Here is a 19467-nt window from a genome sequence, read left to right as displayed (position 1 = left end):
GGATCTAGGGCTAGATAAAGAGTTTTTAGACATGATACCAAAAGCATGAGCCATCAAAGAAAAAAAACGGTCAGTTGAACTTCACGAAAATTATGAATTTTGCTCTGTGACTCTGCTAAGAAAATGAATGGACTAGATACAGACTGGGAGAAAATATTTACAAACCACATATCTGACAAAAGACATATCTGGAATGCATATATATTTAAAAACTCAACAGTATAATAAAACAAAAAACAAATAATTCCACTAGAAAATGGCAAGACATGAACAGATATTTCACCAAAAGGGATCTCAATGGAATTGTGTTGAGTAATAAAAGCCTATCTCAAAAGGTACTATATAAGCCCATTTATGCAACATTTCAAAATGAGAAAATTATGGAGATGGTGAACAGATAGGCGGTTGCCAAGCATCAGAGGATGAGGGGAGAAGAGAGTGGGTATAACTATGAATGGGTAGCATGAGGAATCTGTGGTAATGAAATAGTTCTTGACTGTGGTGGTGGGTACCTGAATGTACACATGTGATAAAATTTCATAAAATGTGCACGCATGCATACACATACACACAAATGATGCATATGAAATTGGTGAAATCTGTAGAAGGTCTGTGAATTGTACCACTATCAGTTTCCTTGTTTTGCTCTTGTGCTATAGTTGTTAGCTGTTATCACTGGGGAACACTGGGTGAAGGGTACACAGGACCTGTCTATACTACTTTTGCAACTTTCTGTGAATTTATAATTATTTCAATATGAGAAAAATTTTTAAATACTACATTTTTGTCACTGGTCTTACTCTCCTTTCTTCAAAATCTTTACAGATGATGCCAACAAGTAGCCAATTGGGGTGATTTATTTTTCTACTATCTCTTCTTCACGACTTAATGGCAAGGACCCTGGATTGAAATATCTACAAAGTCACCTAGCAGAGGAAGACGGAAAAAAATCAAGAATTTGGGCTAGGGCAGGGGAGTATTATATACTGTCATTACTGCAAGTGATGCTTTTCTCGGGGTGTTTGTTTTTTTAATGATCTTAGATTAACAGGAGCCAGGGCAGCCAGCTCATCTTAGAGAGGAAGTGTTTGCAAATGAACAGGCAGGATGGGAGCCCTTGGAGGCAATAAAGAAGAGCGAAGGTAACAAAGAAGAGCTTTAGGAGAGAAGAATTCACTTAAAAGACAAGGTGAGTGGAGGAGACTATAAATTCAAAAATAAAAATAATCCAAAGAGGAAGTACTTGTTAAAATTATGAGCATTTTTACTTCTCACCCATCAGACAGAGCTAGTCTATGTTGTGGTTTCCATGAACCTCTGAATAGCATTTATTGAGGTGAGAGAGAGCTCAGTAGAATCCAGAAATACTTGACAATGGGTATTTACCATATAAATCTTAAAGGGAAAATATCCTGTTTCAGCAATGTTAATTGCTGCTTCATTGTCTTGTCTTTTGTTACCAAGTGAGCAAAATACAAATTGTTTGTTTGCAGTTGTTCTGTGGTTCTATGGTGTTCTATCAATATTTGCATTACCCACAAAGGGATAATTGAACACAGAAGAAAGTGAAGAAAACTTAGACTTTCGCAACAGACAGACTAGGTTAAAATTCCAGCCCCACTACTCACCAGTATGAAGACTCAACATCCCTGAACCTCAGCCTTTTCAGATGGAGACAGTAACACCTCCCAGGACTACTGTGAGGATTAGAAACAATGTATAGAGACGCTTCTAGCACAGTGTCTGGCACACTGTTGGCATGTGGTCACTGATAAATATCCCGATTATTATGTTATTATTAAGTGATTTTTGGTATAACACTATTCACTATGAAGTGTCATTTTGCACACGTTGCATCCTTCTTGAACCAATCCAAAGAAGATCAATTACTGATGAATCACAAAGGCTTCTGTATGAAGCAGTCTTACTTTATAAGGCTGTCTCCTGGGATGGATCCCAATGATAGAGTTACAGGGAGGTCGTACAACGTTTATTTGCCCAAATTATAAACCTTACATAGTAGTGCTCTGTATTAATATAGTAGAAAGTAGTAGAAAGTTTCTTCTGGAAACCCAAATAAAATATCCATAACATAATCATAAAATAATTAATAGACTTACCCGGAAAACCTCAGGAAGTCAAGACCAAAATTATATGTATTTTTGTCCCTCAGAAGGAAACAGGTTTTTCTACCTCTTGACATAGATTCTTTGCTTGACCAAACTTAAGTCAGGCTCCTGAAGCTTTTCTTAGGCCCATTTGCACACTTCTTTACAAAGTCCACTTTCAGCAAGAACCCTGAAGTCAGTGTACCCAGGATCCCCCTTCCTCCATGTCTGATCCCTCTGGACATCTCCTCAGTTTCCTCAGCCTTCACATTCCCTGGGTGATGTCTGGTCACCCTGGCCTGCCTGCCGCAGGAATCCTGTTAGGTCAGTTTAGCCAGATACCCCTTGACCCCTGATGCTTCCTCTAAGTAATTGTCCATGCACTGACTCCTGCTCTGCTCCTTGGCAATAAATTCCCACTTGCCCATGCTATATTCAGAATTGAGCCCAGTTCCACGACAAGATTGCTTTTCTCCTATTGCCAAGAGTCCTGAATAAACTCAGGTTTTACTGCTTGAACTACTCTCCAGCTCTGGTTTTGCTTTGACAGTCTCACATCCCCAAGACTTGCCGTAGTTCTCTGAGTCACTCAGGTGTTCAGTGCATTCACTAGACCTGCCTCAATTTTTATGGGATTAAATTACACATTATGACTGCAAATCTTTGAGGTGGAAAGTAAGGAATAAATTCCCTGAAAGAAGTAACTATGGTTGTTCTCCCACCACCAAGTTCAATGTTACACTTCTAGGCATTCATCTTCCAGTCATGAAGGGTCCACTTGTCGTAACTGAACCCTAAGTGATTCCCTGTGAGGCTCTTGTTCATTCACTTTGTTATTAAGACTTCTCAGATTCCCCTGTGGCTCAGAACCCAATGAATCCTGGAACATTTGGCCATCCTGAGTCGGCTGTCATGTTCCAATGACAACGGAAACATTTTACATTATAATTTTAAAAGGAGAACAGCAGGGTAAGTTTGGAAAAAGCAAGTTCTCAGGGAAAGTCAGGGAAATCAAATTATCCGGGAAGATTTAATTTTCACAAAAATATTGCCTTTACCCTGAGTTCTCTCTGAGGTCTGCTCTATAAATGAACTAAGTCTCTGGAACAAAAGTACAGTGGAATTTGACAACAGAAAAAGCATGTTATTTTTAAGAATTAATGGAAGAAATCATGACCCCAGTTCTTTTCATAATCATAATTGGTGATTGCCTGGGCCCATAAAACTTTACAATGGGAGAGACTTCAGAGATTATAAAATCCAGTCCCATCATTTTCCTGATGATGAAACTAAAGCCTGAAGGTGTTACTGGACTTTCTCATGGTCACACAGATCCTTAGCATTGAGGTGGAGATGAAAACCCAGGACTCCTCATCTGTGGGCCAGGCTCTTTACACCACCATAGCAGCCACTTTAGGTCACTGTAGGAGTCAGAGTTCTCCAGAGAAACAGAGCCAATAAGGACATATAGAGGCAGAAAGAGGTTTATTATGGGGTTGGCTCACATGATTATGGAGGCTAAGAAGTCCCATGATCTGCTGTCTGCAAGCTGGAGCCTCAAGAAAGCTGGTGGTGTCCTTCTAGCCCAAACCTGAAGTCCTAAGAACCGGGGTAGCTAATGGTATAAGTCGCAGTCCACGTCTAAAAGCCCCCAAATCAGGAGCACTGAAGTACAAAGGCAGAAGAAGATGGATGTCTCAGCTCAAGCAGAGAGCAGATTCGTCCTTCCTCCATCCTTTTTGTTCTGTTCAGGCCCTCAACAGATTGGAAAATGCCCAGGCTCATTGATAAGGGTGATCTTCTTTATTCAGTCTACTGATTCAAATACATATTTCTTCCAGACACATCCTCACAGACATACCCAGAAATAATGTTTTATCAGCTATCTGGGCACCCCTTAGCCTAGTCAAGCTGACACATAAAATTAACCATCATAGTTACATATATTTTCAAATATGTCTTCTCTCTCCTCTTATATGTCCAATAAGAACCTCAAACTTAATAGAAGGGGACTTTTTTTGGTTGTGTTTATTACATTCCAGAGCCTAGACTAGTTCCTGACACCTCATGGACAATCTGTATTCCCTAGAGAAATCACAGGGAGTATTAGGCCTACTCTCAGAGCTATGCCTATCTATTCTAGGTCTGTAGATCATGTCCAGGTAATCTTATAGCTCACTGCACCTGTGGAGGATTAAAGATGGCCACAAATTCTTAGATAATCCTCCAATTGGGTGGTAGGTCTAAGTCCCTTTGCTCGATAATCTAAATAAGCTCTGTAACTGCTTTGACCAATATAATACAGTGAAAGTGATGCAGTGCCTATTTCCAGGGCCAGGTTTGAGAAACTAGAAATTTCTGTCTGTTAGAGCTCTTTCTCTCTGGGGGCCTTGAGCCACCATGGAATGTCTGAGCCCATCATGCTGGAGAAGCCAAGTGTATGCACTGCATTTGAGAGACCCCACTGAGCCCTACTTTAGAGGTTCCTTGCCAACACACCAGACATGTGGGTGGAGCTGTCTTGGACCCTCCAGACCCTCCACCAGCTGAGTACCACCCAGTGACCATAGTTGATGCCATATGGATCAGAATAATTGCTCAGCTGACACTGCCTGAATTCCTGACACACAAAGCCAAGAAAGATAATAATTGCTGCTTTAAGCTGTAAGTTTTGGACTAGTCTGCTATGCAGCAATAGATAACCAGAAACCCCTCCAACAAAAACCCCTTTCTGTGCCCTCATGGATACAGAAACAAAGAATATGTTTGGCTGCAACTAACAGAATACCCTATTTAGTGGCTTAAAGAGCTATCAGAAGTCCAGAGCCAGGCATCCTGGAATGGGACGACTTCTGCAGGCTGCCCTTAAAGGCTGGGCTCCTTCTACCCTCCTGCTCCCTCCAGGATGACTACAGTCTCTCCAACCACTGCAGCAGTGTTCAAGACAGTAAAAAGAGGTAAGGGCAGAGCAACGAGGGGACAAAGGCCTATGAGATTGCCAGGCAAATCTGCTTCGTCCAAAAGGCTTTTCTGGAGGTTTCATTCGGTGACTTTTCCATGCATTTCATTGGCAAGATTTGGATCACATGGGCCACCTCAAGCCGCCAAGGGAGTCTGAGAAGGTATTTTAGCACAGCACATTGTCACCCTCATAATAACCAAAGTAAGCAAAGAAGAATGGACAGTAGAGGAGCAGTGAGCGTATGCCACAAGGATTCTTTTTGTCCTAGAGCCTCAAGCAGAGAAGAAGCTGCTTGCTGCTACAGCTCCTGAATTCCTATAGAGGAATGGCTTAAAGCATAAATCTCTTCAGAAGGGTAGGTGACGGAAGCTGAACTTTCAGAGCAAGTTCACTGGTTTTTGCTTAAATTCATTTGTACACTTATCAGGATGGCTTAGGGAAGCCTACGAGTTTTAGTAGGGGAGCGACTCCCCTCCCCCACTGAGCACCCTCTGAAACTGACACTGTCTTCTCAGGCAGTGAATGAAGCACCAGCATCCACAGCTACTCTAGGGAATGGTTTGAAATTTGCTCTTCACAAATATAAAAGGCCTTAATAACTAGGTCAACCCATACCAATCATTTCTGTACATCTTTGCATGACAAATGAACAAAGATGCAAATCCGCTTTCAGTGGCACCCATATACACAAAAACTCATTACAAAAATGGAGGCTTGTCATGTTTGGAACAAGAATTTAAAAAAAAAAAACCTCATCTGAAATCCAAATACCTCACAAGCACTTGAATGTGTAACATGGCCTAAATGTTAATGAAGCAATTCGGCTCACTCAGCAGGATGAGCAACAAAAGAAAGTCTTTTCAAGACACAGCTGTCAACAATTACACTTGGTGGGGTGGAGCTGGCTGATATTCAGCATCTTAAAACTCATGGAAATGTGGAGCCTATTTGACCGAAACCATTCCAGACTCCAGGGAAGACAGTAAACCCCTATTTATTTGGCAGGCCCGAGAATAGGATATTCTGGGGAGCTGGGCATCCCCACCCAGCTCAGAAATAAATGACAGAGTTTTGTAAAGACTCAGAATGATACAGAAAGCACTTACGAATATAGAGGCTCTAACCTATCCTTCTTTTGATGTGGTGATTCAGACGGCATTTCAGGGTTCTGGCAAGGCCTCGATTTTATATTTCAAAATTTAAAAAAATTGGAACGGTCTGATTATTTTAATAAACTGAAGTTCACTTTGCGGTATTAGGGTTACTTACAGGAGAAAGCCCCCATTCTGGCTGAGGAGGGCCCCTTTGAGAATTATTCCCCCTACCCCAACATACTCACACACGCACGCACCTAGCAAACATGTTTGTACCACAGATAACTGGACCAGGAATAATCCCTGACCAAAGGGAGATACTCAGATTCTCTTTCCTGGCAACTGGGAAGTCAGAATTCAGGGAAAGCCCTGCAGCCTCTACCAGTTGCCTTGAGCCAAGGATATGAGAACTTGGGACATAGGGAGTGGTCCTGTTCTGCCTTGTGCATAAAGATACAAAGCACCAGATGGGAAAGAAAAAGTAGGAGGTAATTATGCTGAGTGAAGAAAGACTAGAAACCATGTAGCCCCAGAAGGAGACCTCCCAGAGTGGCGGCCTGGGTTCCTAATAGCCTGCAGTTCCTGGTTCTTGCCCAACCCCCATGAGGCCTGACTCAACAACTTCCCTCCTGCTTCTCCCGCTCTCTCCCTCCCATTTTGTGGCGGGTCTTTCTGCCACATTGGCCTAAGACGTAATGCTTGTTTAATCGTGAAAGATTTCTAACCTCCGCAAAAAAGAGCATAATTAAAAACAAAAACACCCATATTCCCATCACCCAGATTTAACAATTATCAAGACTTTGCCACATTTATTGCATTTTTTTTCTTTTCTGAAGTATTTTAAAACAGATCTCAAACGTCACGTTATTTCACTCCCACATACTTCAGTGTGTTTCCCAGAAATATGTATAATTCCAAGACTTTTATGCTGTAAAATCAGAGGAGGGACAGTGAAGGATGGAGTTGAGCCAAACTGGGGGAGGGGCGGAAGAACAGTGGGGAAGGGGAAGGGTAGTGGGGGGAGGAAAGTGGGGGAGGGGTGGGCAGAGGAGGAGGTGGAAAGGACTTGTCAAAAGCAGTGTCCTAGAGAGCTGCTGGATTAGGGATGAGGAGGAGGGTTTGGGGATGAGCTAGCTGAGAGGCTGGAGAAGACTGAGGTTTATTAAAACAGAAAGAAGAGACAAGGGGATACTAGAAAGATCATTAAGGACTGCATTTGATTACCCTTCCATTCCTTCAAAAGACTTGAATAAGGACTGAATTTTATTTTATTTTATTTTATTTTTTTAAAGATTTTATTTATTTATTTGACAGAGAGAGACACAGCGAGAGAGGGAACACAAGCAGAGGGAGTGGGAGAAGGAGAAGCAGGCTTCCCACAGAGCCGGGAGCCTGATGCAGGGCTCGATCCCAGGGTCCTGGGATCATGACCTGAGCCGAAGGCAGACGCTTAACGACTGAGCCACCCAGGCGCCCCTAGGACTGAATTTTAAAAACCTAATTTTTTTCATATTTAAATGTTAAAAATATGACTCTATGCTCAGTTTGAGTCATGTGTGACTTGGCTCCACTGAGGTACATTAAATGTGTTAGTTTATCTTACGAAGAAAATGGACCACATGGGTTTCCTTCAATATTGTAGGCATCTTAAGAGTGTTTTTAAGATTCCCTCACAATGGGCCAGTCACTGCTCACAGTACCTCACGTGAACTAACTGGTTTAAATTCACAGTAACTTTATGATGTAGGGGCTATGGCTATTATTATCCCCGTATTACAGATGGGGCTACTATGGCTTAGAGCAGTTCAAATGTCTTGTCCAAGGTCACAGGTTGTGGGGCAGAACCAGGTATTGAACCCTGGTCTATCTCCTTTCAAAATGTGGCTCTCAACCGCTCCTCCACACTAAGGGTTAGGAGGCTGTGAACCCCAAGTCGTGGGTGGGATGCCCATCTGATATGCACAGAACATTCCATGACTCTGTGCTGTCAGAAATGCCACCATTACCAGTGTGCTTTCCTTTCCCAGGGTCCTGCAGGGGTTTCTGTGTTTATAAATTCCTGTAAAAATACAAACTCCTCCTGAGAAGGCAGAACCAATGAGGTGAGTTCACTGCTCATGAATGTGATGAGCTGGAAGGGAAGTCTTAGTCTGTTCGGGTTGCCATAACAAATCACCATACACTAGATGGCTTATAAACAACAGAAATTTATTTCTTATGATTCTGGGGGCTGAAAGTCTGAGATCAGGGTGCCAACACGGTTGGGTTCTGGTGAGAGACCTATTTGGGGTTGCAGTCTCTTCTTGCTGTATCTACACATGGTGGAGAGAGAGCAAGCTAGCTCTGGGGGGGCCTCTTAAATAAGGGCACTAATTCTCTTGATGAGGGCTCCACCCCCATGCCCAAGTACCTCCCAAGGGCCCCACTTCCCAGCGCCATCATATTGTGGGTTAGGATTTCAACATATGAATTTTAGGGGGACACAGTTGACAGCAGGAATGAAGTGATTAGGAGCAGGAACTCTGGATTCAGGGAACTCTGGTCTCAAGTCCTGTGTCTGCCCTTTCAAGGTCTGGGACCTTGGGCAAATTGCTTAATTTCTCCAGGCCTCAATTTGCTCCTTGGCGAAGTGGTAATTACATGATTACAAAGAGTGGAGAAGGCAGAGAATAAGGGAAGAATGACATGGTTTATAAACACTAAGAGGGGAAATAACATGGAAAGGCAACCATGTCGAAAATAAGTTTCCCATGTTGGGCTGGTGATGTTGGCCTTTTGTTCTGTCTATTTCAAAGCCTTCGGTCTATGTCATAGTTTCTAAAGAATGTCCCTGACATTGACGTAACCCCTTTGGACTAGACTTTGTGGGTGGAAGGCACCTGCTGACAGGCAGAGGTGTGGCCCAGTGGGATCATGCATGGAGCCGGAAGCATCTACTAACAAAACAACATCTTATTGCAGGCTAAGAAGAGTCAAGGATTTACACTGCCCTCCTCCTCATTGTTCAACATTGTAAAACACAGCCAGGCCTTCTGCACTGCACATAGAGTGACCAACCACCAAAGAGGGGCTTTCAGTGCCAACACTGGAACCATCCAGGGCAAACTGGCAGAAACCGGCCATCCTACCTGCACAGCTCCGATGCTGGGGCTCCTCATGAAGTTGCCTATGTGAATGACACCCCTTGTGTGAGGCACCGTTTGTGTAACTACATACCAGTCCCCAAAGGGGCTATTTAAAAAACACTTTCAGGTTAAATTACTATGGACAGTTTGTACACTTTCAATGGTTAACTCCAAGTGTCTCCAGAAATAAGAAGAGGCTAGAGAAGTAAATAAAGTTATTTGGGCTCTATTTGGAGAAAAGGTCAATCATTTTTGGCTCTAAAAATAAATAACAAAATTACTTGGTCTCCGTTTGAACAATGAGACCAATTTTTCTCCCAAACCATTTATTCCCCCAACGTTTTTGCACATATGGAAAAGACAAACTAGGACAAAAACAACCATACACACTCCACCTAGTTTTTAACAATTGTTAGCATATTGCCATATTGGCGTGTTCTCCCCCCCCCCACTCTCTCTATATCTATATTACATATCCTACTAAATATCCTACAATACACAGGACAGGCTCCACAACAAAGGATTACCTGATCCAAAGTGTCAATAGTGCTGAGGTTGAGAAACTTTGCTTTATATGAATCTGCCCAGAGTCCAGTAGAACCATTATATTTTATAAAGGTCAAAATACTTTCTAGAATGCAATTCTTTGCTACACATTTTCATGACTCTGTTACACTCTTGCTTCACATCAGACTTTATGTTGAATAAACCTTCCTCTACAAGGTATGGTCTGATCACGTTCTTCCTTATCTTATACATAGGACATTGATTCTTTGAACCTAAATGAATCCTTGCTTTGTTTTTTTAAATTCCACATTGCTGATTTTATTCAGTGGGAATTGTTTTCCCACATAGCATATAAGTTGCCCTCCTTGCTTTGAATAAACTATAACTAGATAAACAGCTTTATGATACCTTTGTTTAAATTATTGGTAGAAAATCATTGACCAGAAAAGGGCAAAGATTGGGTGTTTTGTGGCACATCAAAAATAACCATCAGCTGGACACAGAAATTAATCACTACATTGTATGTGCTATGATGTTCAAGCAGAAATGACTTAGGAAAACTGTCATCCAAATGGTCACACCTCACTGGGAATGATACCTGCTATGGACTACATTGTACACCCCCCACCCCGCCTCCATTCATATGTTGAAGCCCTAACCCCCAATGTGATGGTATTTGGAGATGAAGTCTTTGGGAGGTGCTATGGTCTGAGTGTCTGTGCCCCCCAAATTCATATGTTGAAATCCTAACCCCCAAGGTAATGGTGTTAGGAGGTAGGGCCTTTGGGAGGTGATTAGGTGACAAGGGCAGAGCCCTCATGAATGGGATTTGTGTCCTTATAGAAGAGGTCTGAGAGAGCTCCCTTGCTCCTTCCACCGCGTGAGGACATAATAATAACTGGGTCATCTGCAGCCTAGGAAAGGCCCTCACCAGAACCTGACCATGCTGGCACCGTGATCTTGGCCTTCCAGCCTCAGGACTGTGAGAAATAAATTTCTGCTGTTTATAAGCCACTCAGTATATGGCATTTTTGTCATAGCAGCTGGAACAGGCTAAGATGGGAAGTAATTAGATTTAGATGAGCTCATGAGGGTGAGGTCCTCATGAAAGGATCAATGCCCTTACAAGAAGAGACCAGAGTCTCTTGTTCTCTCCCGCCCCTTCCTCCACCCGCCTGCCCTGTGAGGACACAGAAGAAGGTGGCAGCCAGGAAGAGGGCCCTCACCAAGAACCAAATCTGCCAGTACCTTGATCTTGGACTTCACAGCCTCCAGAATTGTGAGAAAGGAATGTCTATTGTTTAAGTCACCCAGTGTATGGTACTGTGTTACAGCAGCCAAACTAAGACACTATCCTTTGATGCTCTGGAAATATTTTACTATTTTTATGCCATTTGTAATCTGATAAGCGCATCAAAAGGTACAACCTCAGATTTCTTCACAATGAATTTCCCACTGCTCTGAATTTCCGGAAAGGTTCTCTCTTCTCTGGAGCTGCCTTGCCTATGTGTTGTATCTCATAAAGTCCATTGATACTATTAATTATAAGACATACCATTATTTGAGGTACTATGAGAGATAAAAAGATATTGCCCAATGTCATAATGTTAAGAGATATACAAGGCATGTCTAATTTTAAAGATGCTGAAATGTAAGAAATGCATGCTTTGTAACTGAGGACCATCTGGCCCTGGGTATAAGGTGGGACTCTAGGAGGGAGGAAAGAACCAAGCATTTCCAGTCCATGGTACTGGTCCTAAAGCTGAAAGTTCCTGTCTTACTTTGGGTTCCTTTTTCAAGGTCCACATTTGGAGAGTAGCTCTTTCCTCAGTGGTGCTGAGTGGAGTGGAAATCCCTTTGCTCTAGCCATCTGCTGGGAAAAAGATTGTTGCTCAGCAATGAAAGTACTGTCCGATTTGGTGTCAGCAAGGTGCTCTTTTTTGCTGTCTGAGCAAAAAGATGTGATGAGATCTGTCTGAATTTCATGAAATAGGGCCCTTCCCATTCCTGGCTTGCAGCAGAAATGTTCCCTTGTAGGTAGACTACAAAAGAACAGGTCTGGAAATCCAAGAGAGGAGATGACTCATGATGAATGGGAACCAGCACAGGACTCAAATATATTGCATACTTTCTAAAACAAGTCCACACCAGAGCTGAGTGCTGACGTAGCATTCTCCCCCAGATTCTCTGAGGCAGGCACTCACACCAAAAGCCAGCATCCAGACTCACAGACCATCAGAGGCTCTCTGTGCTGGCGGGGAAAGCATATCCCAACAGTGGATTCCCTCTGGTGGTACTGGGGACGCAGTGAGGTTTCTCTAACACCTAGTTAAAAACCAACTCATGATTCTGAGGCCGTGAGGCGCCAAGGGAGCCTGTGGGTTTGCTGGAGAGCTGTTCTATTCTCAGTCTCGCGTCAGAGGCCCTGGGCAGTTGGGAGTCCCAGGAGGAATGTCTCCTGTGGCTGTGCTGGGGTGCTGGGCCCTGAGGCTGGAAGCAGTGACCTTTGAACATTTCGCCTTTCAGAGTCTCTCACAGAAGGATCTGACTGGTACTGTTTTACCGGGCCCAGAATGAACCCAAGGACCTTCCTTCAGCATGCTCAGGCCCATCTGGTGGGGTGAGGAAGGCCCCCCTGCCTGCCTGTGGCAAGTGGGGGCAGTCACACTTCTCAGGGCTTCAGTTCAGCTGATGGTGCTCTCTCTGAGTGCCTTTTGCTTTTCTGCTGGGAAGCACGCTGCACCTCACCATGGTACCCTTTGAGTCAGCAGAAATGATCAGGTTTACAGGCATCTTGTTAACTAGCCAGAGTGACCTTGTCACCAACAACATTTGCAGCTACAGAAAGCCGTGGGCAGGCGGCTCCATTTGCTCCCTGTGCTTCCAGGACTCTGGCACACCCCACTGGGTCTCACAGCTTGGCCTCCACACACAGCTCTGCTGGGAAGCTGCACACTGTGCAAGGCGGGGCAGGGGGGACACTCGGCAGTGGTTTTATTCTTGGCCATCACCACTGGAAGGCTTTGTATTTTTAATTTTAATATTGTCATCTTGCCAAACAAATAAACAAAAAAAATCCCTATACCCGAAGTGTTTTAAATGTTTAACAATATACCTTTTTGCAGGGTGACAACCCCAAAGACCAATCCGGGAGGACATGGGAAGTGAGCACCACAAAGTAATAACAGCACTTGAATGTTATGCTGCTGCCCTAGCAGCACCCTCCCCTGGGGGTCACTGTGGAAATCTGTGGGGGAGTTTTGGATTTCACCATGACTTTGGAAGGGCGCTCCCAGCCTTCAGGGCATGGGCTCCCATCTCAAACAAGAATTTTTTTTTTAAAGATTATATTTATTTATTTGACAGAGAGACACAGCGAGAGAGGGAACACAAGCAGGGGAAGTGGGAGAGGGAGGAGCAGACTCCCCACTGAGCAGGGAGCCCGATGCGGGACTCAATCCCAGGACCCGGGGATCATGACCTGAGCCGAAGGCAGATGCTTAACCAAATGAGCCACCCAGGTGCCCCTCAAACAAGAATTTTTCTGCATCCTGGATAACTTGTAAATGTCCCGTTGGACGGTTGGGTAAATGAGAGACCTGTTTATAGTTATATGTGTATAAAACCTAACTTGAATTACAAGGTACTTTTTGTGAGGTTTTAATATACACTGACATTTTGGGGACTGCCACTAGCATATAAATGGACAGAAGACTGTACTCTGTTTTGTACAAAATTTTACCAGGGATTGTTCACTGTTTTGGAAAAATGTGGTCAGGCTGCATTTGTACCTGTGACCTTCTCTGTGGTTCTATATACAGGTGTAAATATCTGGCTCTTTCATATGTCTTCTTGAGTGATTATGACTGGGCACTCACTTGTTGAAATATATGTATTATTCTCCTTTTAGAAAACTTCCTTTTACTTCTCCTTATAATATAGTTAAGACATTACACTGAAATTTTATTATGTTATATAAGCAGACTATATTATCTATGAATTTTCTTTCAAGATGGAGAAGGTATTACTTTTCCAGTGTGGCATAACAAATTACCAAAAATTTAGTGGTTTCTAAATTTCAGTTTCTGCGGGCAGGAATCCAGAGGTACTCTGTCAGGACCTCACAAAGCTGAAATCAAGGGAGGTGTTTGCTAGTTGTGTCCTCATCTGGAGGATCAACTAGGACAAGATCTGTTCCAGGTTCATTTGGGTTGTTGGCAAAATTCAGCTCCCTGTGGTTGTAGGACTGAGGTCCTGATTTCCTGGCAGGCCATGGGCCAGGGCTGCTCTTAGTGTCTAGAAGCTTCCTGCAAGTCCTTGCCAGGCGGTTCCTTCTACAGATCCTCTAACAGTGTGGTAGTTTGTTGGAGAGACTGTAATATTTCCCTTTCTTCTAGAGATCAGGGTCACTTGAGATAATCTTTTTTATTAACTCACAATCAATGGATTAGTAACCTAATCATGAGAGGGACAGCCCATCCCATCACCCCCTGGTCCTACCCACACTCTAAGGGAGGGGATTAAAGAAGGTGTGTACCTGGGGGGGCTGGGGAGACGCCTAGATATCTGCTTGCCACTGGCTATAAACAAATACCTGTTATGAGAAGGAGGCCTTGGTTCTCACAGAACTGAGGAACATTGCATGCCATGAAAGGGAGTTTTTCACATACATTTATCTTATGGAAGCCCCAAAATCACCTCTGGAGGAAGATGTAATTTTTCTGGCAACTCTCCCCATAGCCAATGTGAATTACCACTTGGGCTGACTTAAAAATGCTTAGGGCACCAGCATAGCAGGATCAAAAAAGAAAGAAAAGGAAAATTTAAGCTTCAATAAACTTACCTGGAATTTGCAAAACCTAAAATTTTAGAGGAAATAAGTAAAGCTATTATACTGCTAGTGGCCTAAGAGTTTTTGTTTTAGTATTTTATAATTTTTAAATTTTAATTAAAAAGAATTTCATTGCTTACAACCTCTAAATGATTCCAACCCCGCCCACTTCTCTTCTATTTTACAGTTAATATTTATTGAGCACTTCTTATGTGCCAGGCACCATTTTAAATAACTCGACACAAATTAACTTGTTCAATCCTGATAAAACCCCAATGAGGTCTCCATTTCACAGGTGGGAAGATGGAGCAAGGGGGCTTGGCAGCCGACTGACGATCAAAGTGGGACCTCAACATCAGAGCCCATGCTCTCACACACTTCAGTCTGCTGCCCCCAGGTGAGAAAACGAAAACCGCGGGCAGAATTTGTCCAAGGTGTCAAGACAAGACTTGCCCATGGCCACTCTCAGTAAACACCCCACAAAATTCAACCTCTAGAGCCCATGTTAATATACCTGTCCTTTGGAACTCTTTTCGTTTGAATCATTTTTATTGTGGTAAAATATATATAACATAAAATTTGCCATTTGAACCATTTTTAAGTATGTAAGTCAGCGGCATTAATCACATTCATCATGTTTTGCAACCATTATACTATCCATTTCCAAAACTTTTGTCAACAGAAACACTGTGCCCATTAAGCACAAATTCCCCACTCTCCTTCCCCCAGCCTTTGATAACCTCAACTCTACTTTCTGTCTCTCTGAATTTGCCTATTCTAGATATTACACATAAAAGGGACCATACAATATTTGTCCTTTTGTGACTGACTTATTGCATGTAGCATAATGTTTTCAGGTTCATCCATGTTGTAGAATGTGTCAAAACTTCATTCCTTTTTATGGTTGAATAGTATTCAATTATATACCATAACCAATATACCAATATCCGTTCATCTTTTAATGGATACCTGGATGTTTCCACCATTTGGCTGTTGTGAATAATGCTGCAATGAACATTGAACTGCATGGTTGAGTCCCTATTTTTAATTATTTGGGGGTATAGACCTACAAGTGGAATTGCTGGACCATATGATAATTGTATGTTTAGATTTTTGAGGAGTTGCCCAATTGTTTTCTACAGTAGCTATACAATTTTACATCCCCACTAGCAATGTACAAGGGTTCTGATTTCTCCACATCCTCACCCATGCTTGTTACTTTTCTTTTGACAATAGCCACCTTACTAGATGTGAAATGGCATCTCATTATAGTTTGGATATATTTTTGGGAGAAATGTCTATTCAAGTCCTTTTCCCATTTTTAAATTGGGTTATTTGCCTTTTTGTTGTTGCACTGTAGGAGTTTTTTATATACTCTAGAGATTGCTTGACTGATCCTTGCTAATCATCAATCACTCACTTGTCAGGTAGTCTTAGAGACCCAGGTGGAGATAAACACGCCTTTGACGGGAGACATGAACCTGGATGTTGAAGAGAGCAGGAGATGAGGAGGGAACTGAGAAGTCGTCTACCACTCCGTATCCACCTACCCTCCTCTAAAGCCAGTCACCGTGGACCATCAAGACAAATCTTCGCATTGTGCTTCTCAGTGCTTACTGAGCGTTATCCCCAGCAGAAGCTCTGTGAGCCTGCGCCCTAGTACACGGATGGCGGGACCCACACCCACGTTCGGCTGCCCTCCATCCCCAGCCACAGCTGCGGCAGAGGGGCAGGGATTGGAGGAGGGCGGGGTTTGTGGGTGGGAGAAGGAAGAACAGAGCATTTACCGTATGGGAGGGTGCTTCTCAGATGGAAGTTCCAGGGGCCAGGAGGTGACACCTGCGAGGACGAAGACGAGATGAATTTATGGAAGAAGTGACAGCTGGGTGGAGGCGGGTGGGGGAGGGGGTAAGAAGGAAAATCATGAGAGGATGAGGGGAAAATACCAGAAAAGGGGCAAGCTGGTATAGCCAGAGCAGGGGGGAAAGGCTTCCGGAAGAGAGCACCACAGACCCGTGTTTCACTGACAACACTTTTGAATTCGCCCCAAGCACCCTCTCATACCCCCCCTTCTGGCTCTCGGAAAGCTTGTTTGGTGGTGAGCGACCACCTTTCCAGCTTCCTCAACTGTTTATTCAGCAGGCCACACATGGGGGCTAAGAGGAGAATGCAAACACTTCTTTCCACCATAAGTGAGCCAGGCCGCCCGACCCTAAGCGTCGGCAGCCAGAGACACCGCGCTCGAGACAGGGCAAGTGTCCTCACGCTCAAGCGACACGTGCTCCGTGGAGGGGAGGCGGGGCGCCGGCCGCCGCAGGGGAACATGGGACGCGGGGCGGGGCCTGGGGACGTCTTCCTTCCTTCCCGCTAGCGCGCCGCGGGAGGAGGGGCCCCACCTTCAACACGGTCCTGGCTTCCGCGCGCCTTTCCGAACAGCTCGTGTGCCGTTTCCCACGCGGTCCGCAGAGCCAGGCCACCCCCGGGCACTGGAAAGGAGATCTTGGCCCGAATCCTCCCGCCTGTAGCCGGGGGTGGCGGGCTGGGGGTGGGCAGCAGAGGAGGAGGACGGGCCCCACAGCCAGGCGCGGTGATAGCTGGGTGTGGCTCACCGCCAGTCGTCCTCCAGCAGCTTTTGCGCCCGCAGGCCCTGTGGGGGCAGTTTAGGAACCTCTGAGGAAAGAACCAGTGCTGGTGAGAAGATGTTCAGGTTTCCATAATGAAATCAGACGTGCTTTTAAGAAAAGAGCTTCAGGGGCCCCTGGGTGGCCCAGATGGGTCCTGGGATCGAGTCCTGCCGCGGGCTCCCAGCTCAGCGGGGAGGCTGCTTCTCCCTCTGCCTCTGCCTCTCCCTCCTGCTTGGGCTCTGTCTCTCTTTCTCAAATGAATAAATAAAACCTTAAAAAAAAAAAAAAAGAGCGTCAAAGTGATGATTAAGTTGTAGGAGCAAGCATAACCTTTTTACTGATGTCCCTGTTCCCGCAACTGTGTGGGTTATGATTTCAGGGGCAACGTGGCTCATTTTGTAGCTGCCTGAACAGGTGTGCAGGATAACAACAATATGGGGAAGGATATAGTTTAAATGTTTACTATTGCCCGCTGCTGCAGAGAATTTTTTTTTTTTTTATTAACTCAGTTTACTATACAAGTCATTATCCTGTGAGGAAACTGAGCCATCACTCAAGGCAGGAGGATGAACTGATCTAGGAAAGCCCAGGATGGAGAAACAAAGTCTGGCTGCCAGAAGGAGGGGACAGTGACAGGCTGGTGGAGGAGCATGGTGCCCGGAGGGAGGCAGCATCAGGAAGAGGCCCCATCAGTAGACAGCAGGCACCATGTCTCTGACCTGGCTAATCCATGTGGGCCATCCAGGCACCAGGTGGCCTCTGAGAAGACTAGGGTAGGCCACAGGGTTCTAGGCAAGGGATCAGAAGGGAAAAAGCTTTGTGCCTCTTACCCACTTGTCTTCCTCTCCGCCCCCTTCCCCCCCCCCGGAAGTGCCTAGCATGGAATCTGGCACATAGTAGGCCTCAATATATACTTATTGAATGAAGGAATATGAAGGAGATGCTAATGAGAATCAAGGAATGCTCCTATCCTAAAAGGATGGGGAAAGCAGCACATAAACCAAGTAGAGCCTCAGAGAGAGGGAACAAGTATGGATGTTTGGGGAAATGTGGCGGGTAGCCTCTATGATGGCTAACACTGACCTCTGCCTCCTGTTATTCATGTCCTTCTATAATTTCCTCCCCTTGAGTATGGGCTGGACTCAAGGAAATAGATTATGGCTAAAATGATGGGATATCACTCCCAAGATTAGGTTGCAAATTTAGTGGCTTCTCTCTTAGGGGCTTTTTCCTCTCTCTTGCTTGCTCACTCTGAGGGAAGATAGCTGCCATGTTGATAAAGTGCGCTATGGAAAGAGTTGTATGAAAAGGAACTGGGGGGAGTCTCCAGCTAAAAGCCGGTCAGGAATTGAGGTCCTCAGTCTAATAGCCTACAAAGAACTAAATCCTCCCAACAACCATGTAAGTGAGCTTAGAAGCTGATCCTCCTGAGCCAAGTCTTCAGATGAGACCATGGTCCCCAGCCAACAGCTTGACCACAACTTCATGAGGCATCATAAAGCTAGAGGCACAGAGCTAGGCCCCACTTGATTTCTGACACAAAGAAACCATGAGGTGGTAATTGTTATCTTAAGCTGCTAAACTGTGGGGTAATTCGTTATTTAGTGAGGGGCTACAAACATACGAGAGGTACAAAGCTACAACTGATTAATATTAGAAGAGGCCCACTCACCAAGCCGATTTCATGCTGACTCGCCGAAGCATTAAAACAGTGCTTCAGAAAGGCAGACTTCTTGATCTATGGATGAAAGAGGACTATGTATAAGGATAGGAAGAGGTGAGTTATTCTAACATGAGCAGCTTAATATCCAAATGAGTGCCATTCCCTTCAAAATAGTCACCTGGAGTGACTGTACATTTACTCTAATGACACAAATGTTCCAACCATGTCTGGAACAACTCTTAGATACTTAGACCAGAAGTTGCTGGTCACATCTCAAAAGTAACAGATACCCAAAGACGGGAACCCTAACACTTCTTCCTGTGGCTGTGGCTAAGCCTGGTGAGCTCCAAGAGAGCTTGGCCCTGGGTGTGAAGTCAGCTGAGGGCACTCTCATACCGGTAGAGCCATGACCTGAGATTTCCTTCGGCTCCTCTCCTTGAGGAGCTGGCTAAGCAGGATGTGAGTGAAGATTCCTTGAGTTCAATGTAGAAGAGGAGTTCCCCCACAGTGGTTTGTAGTGGGGTGCTCTGAATGGGTTATTCGTGTGCCCTAG

General features: G+C 44.4%; 1 long non-coding RNA gene across 1 annotated transcript in view; it reads left to right on the top strand.

Annotated features, from left to right (window-relative positions):
• Positions 1 to 16405, top strand: part of LOC118537816 (uncharacterized) — a 107521-nt gene extending 91116 nt beyond the window's left edge. Inside the window, exons 3-5 of the long non-coding RNA XR_004918292.2 lie at positions 826 to 1189; positions 14923 to 15024; positions 16055 to 16405. This is a non-coding gene — a long non-coding RNA (uncharacterized LOC118537816). The remainder of the gene's footprint in view (positions 1 to 825; positions 1190 to 14922; positions 15025 to 16054) is intronic.
• The last annotated feature ends 3062 nt before the right edge of the window (positions 16406 to 19467 follow it).

This window comes from Halichoerus grypus, chromosome 1 (assembly GCF_964656455.1).
Source record: "Halichoerus grypus chromosome 1, mHalGry1.hap1.1, whole genome shotgun sequence".
In the NCBI taxonomy this organism is placed as follows: Eukaryota; Metazoa; Chordata; class Mammalia; order Carnivora; family Phocidae; genus Halichoerus; species Halichoerus grypus.
The sequence above is the reverse complement of the archived record's forward strand: the minus strand, read 5'-3'. Positions and strand labels throughout refer to the sequence as shown.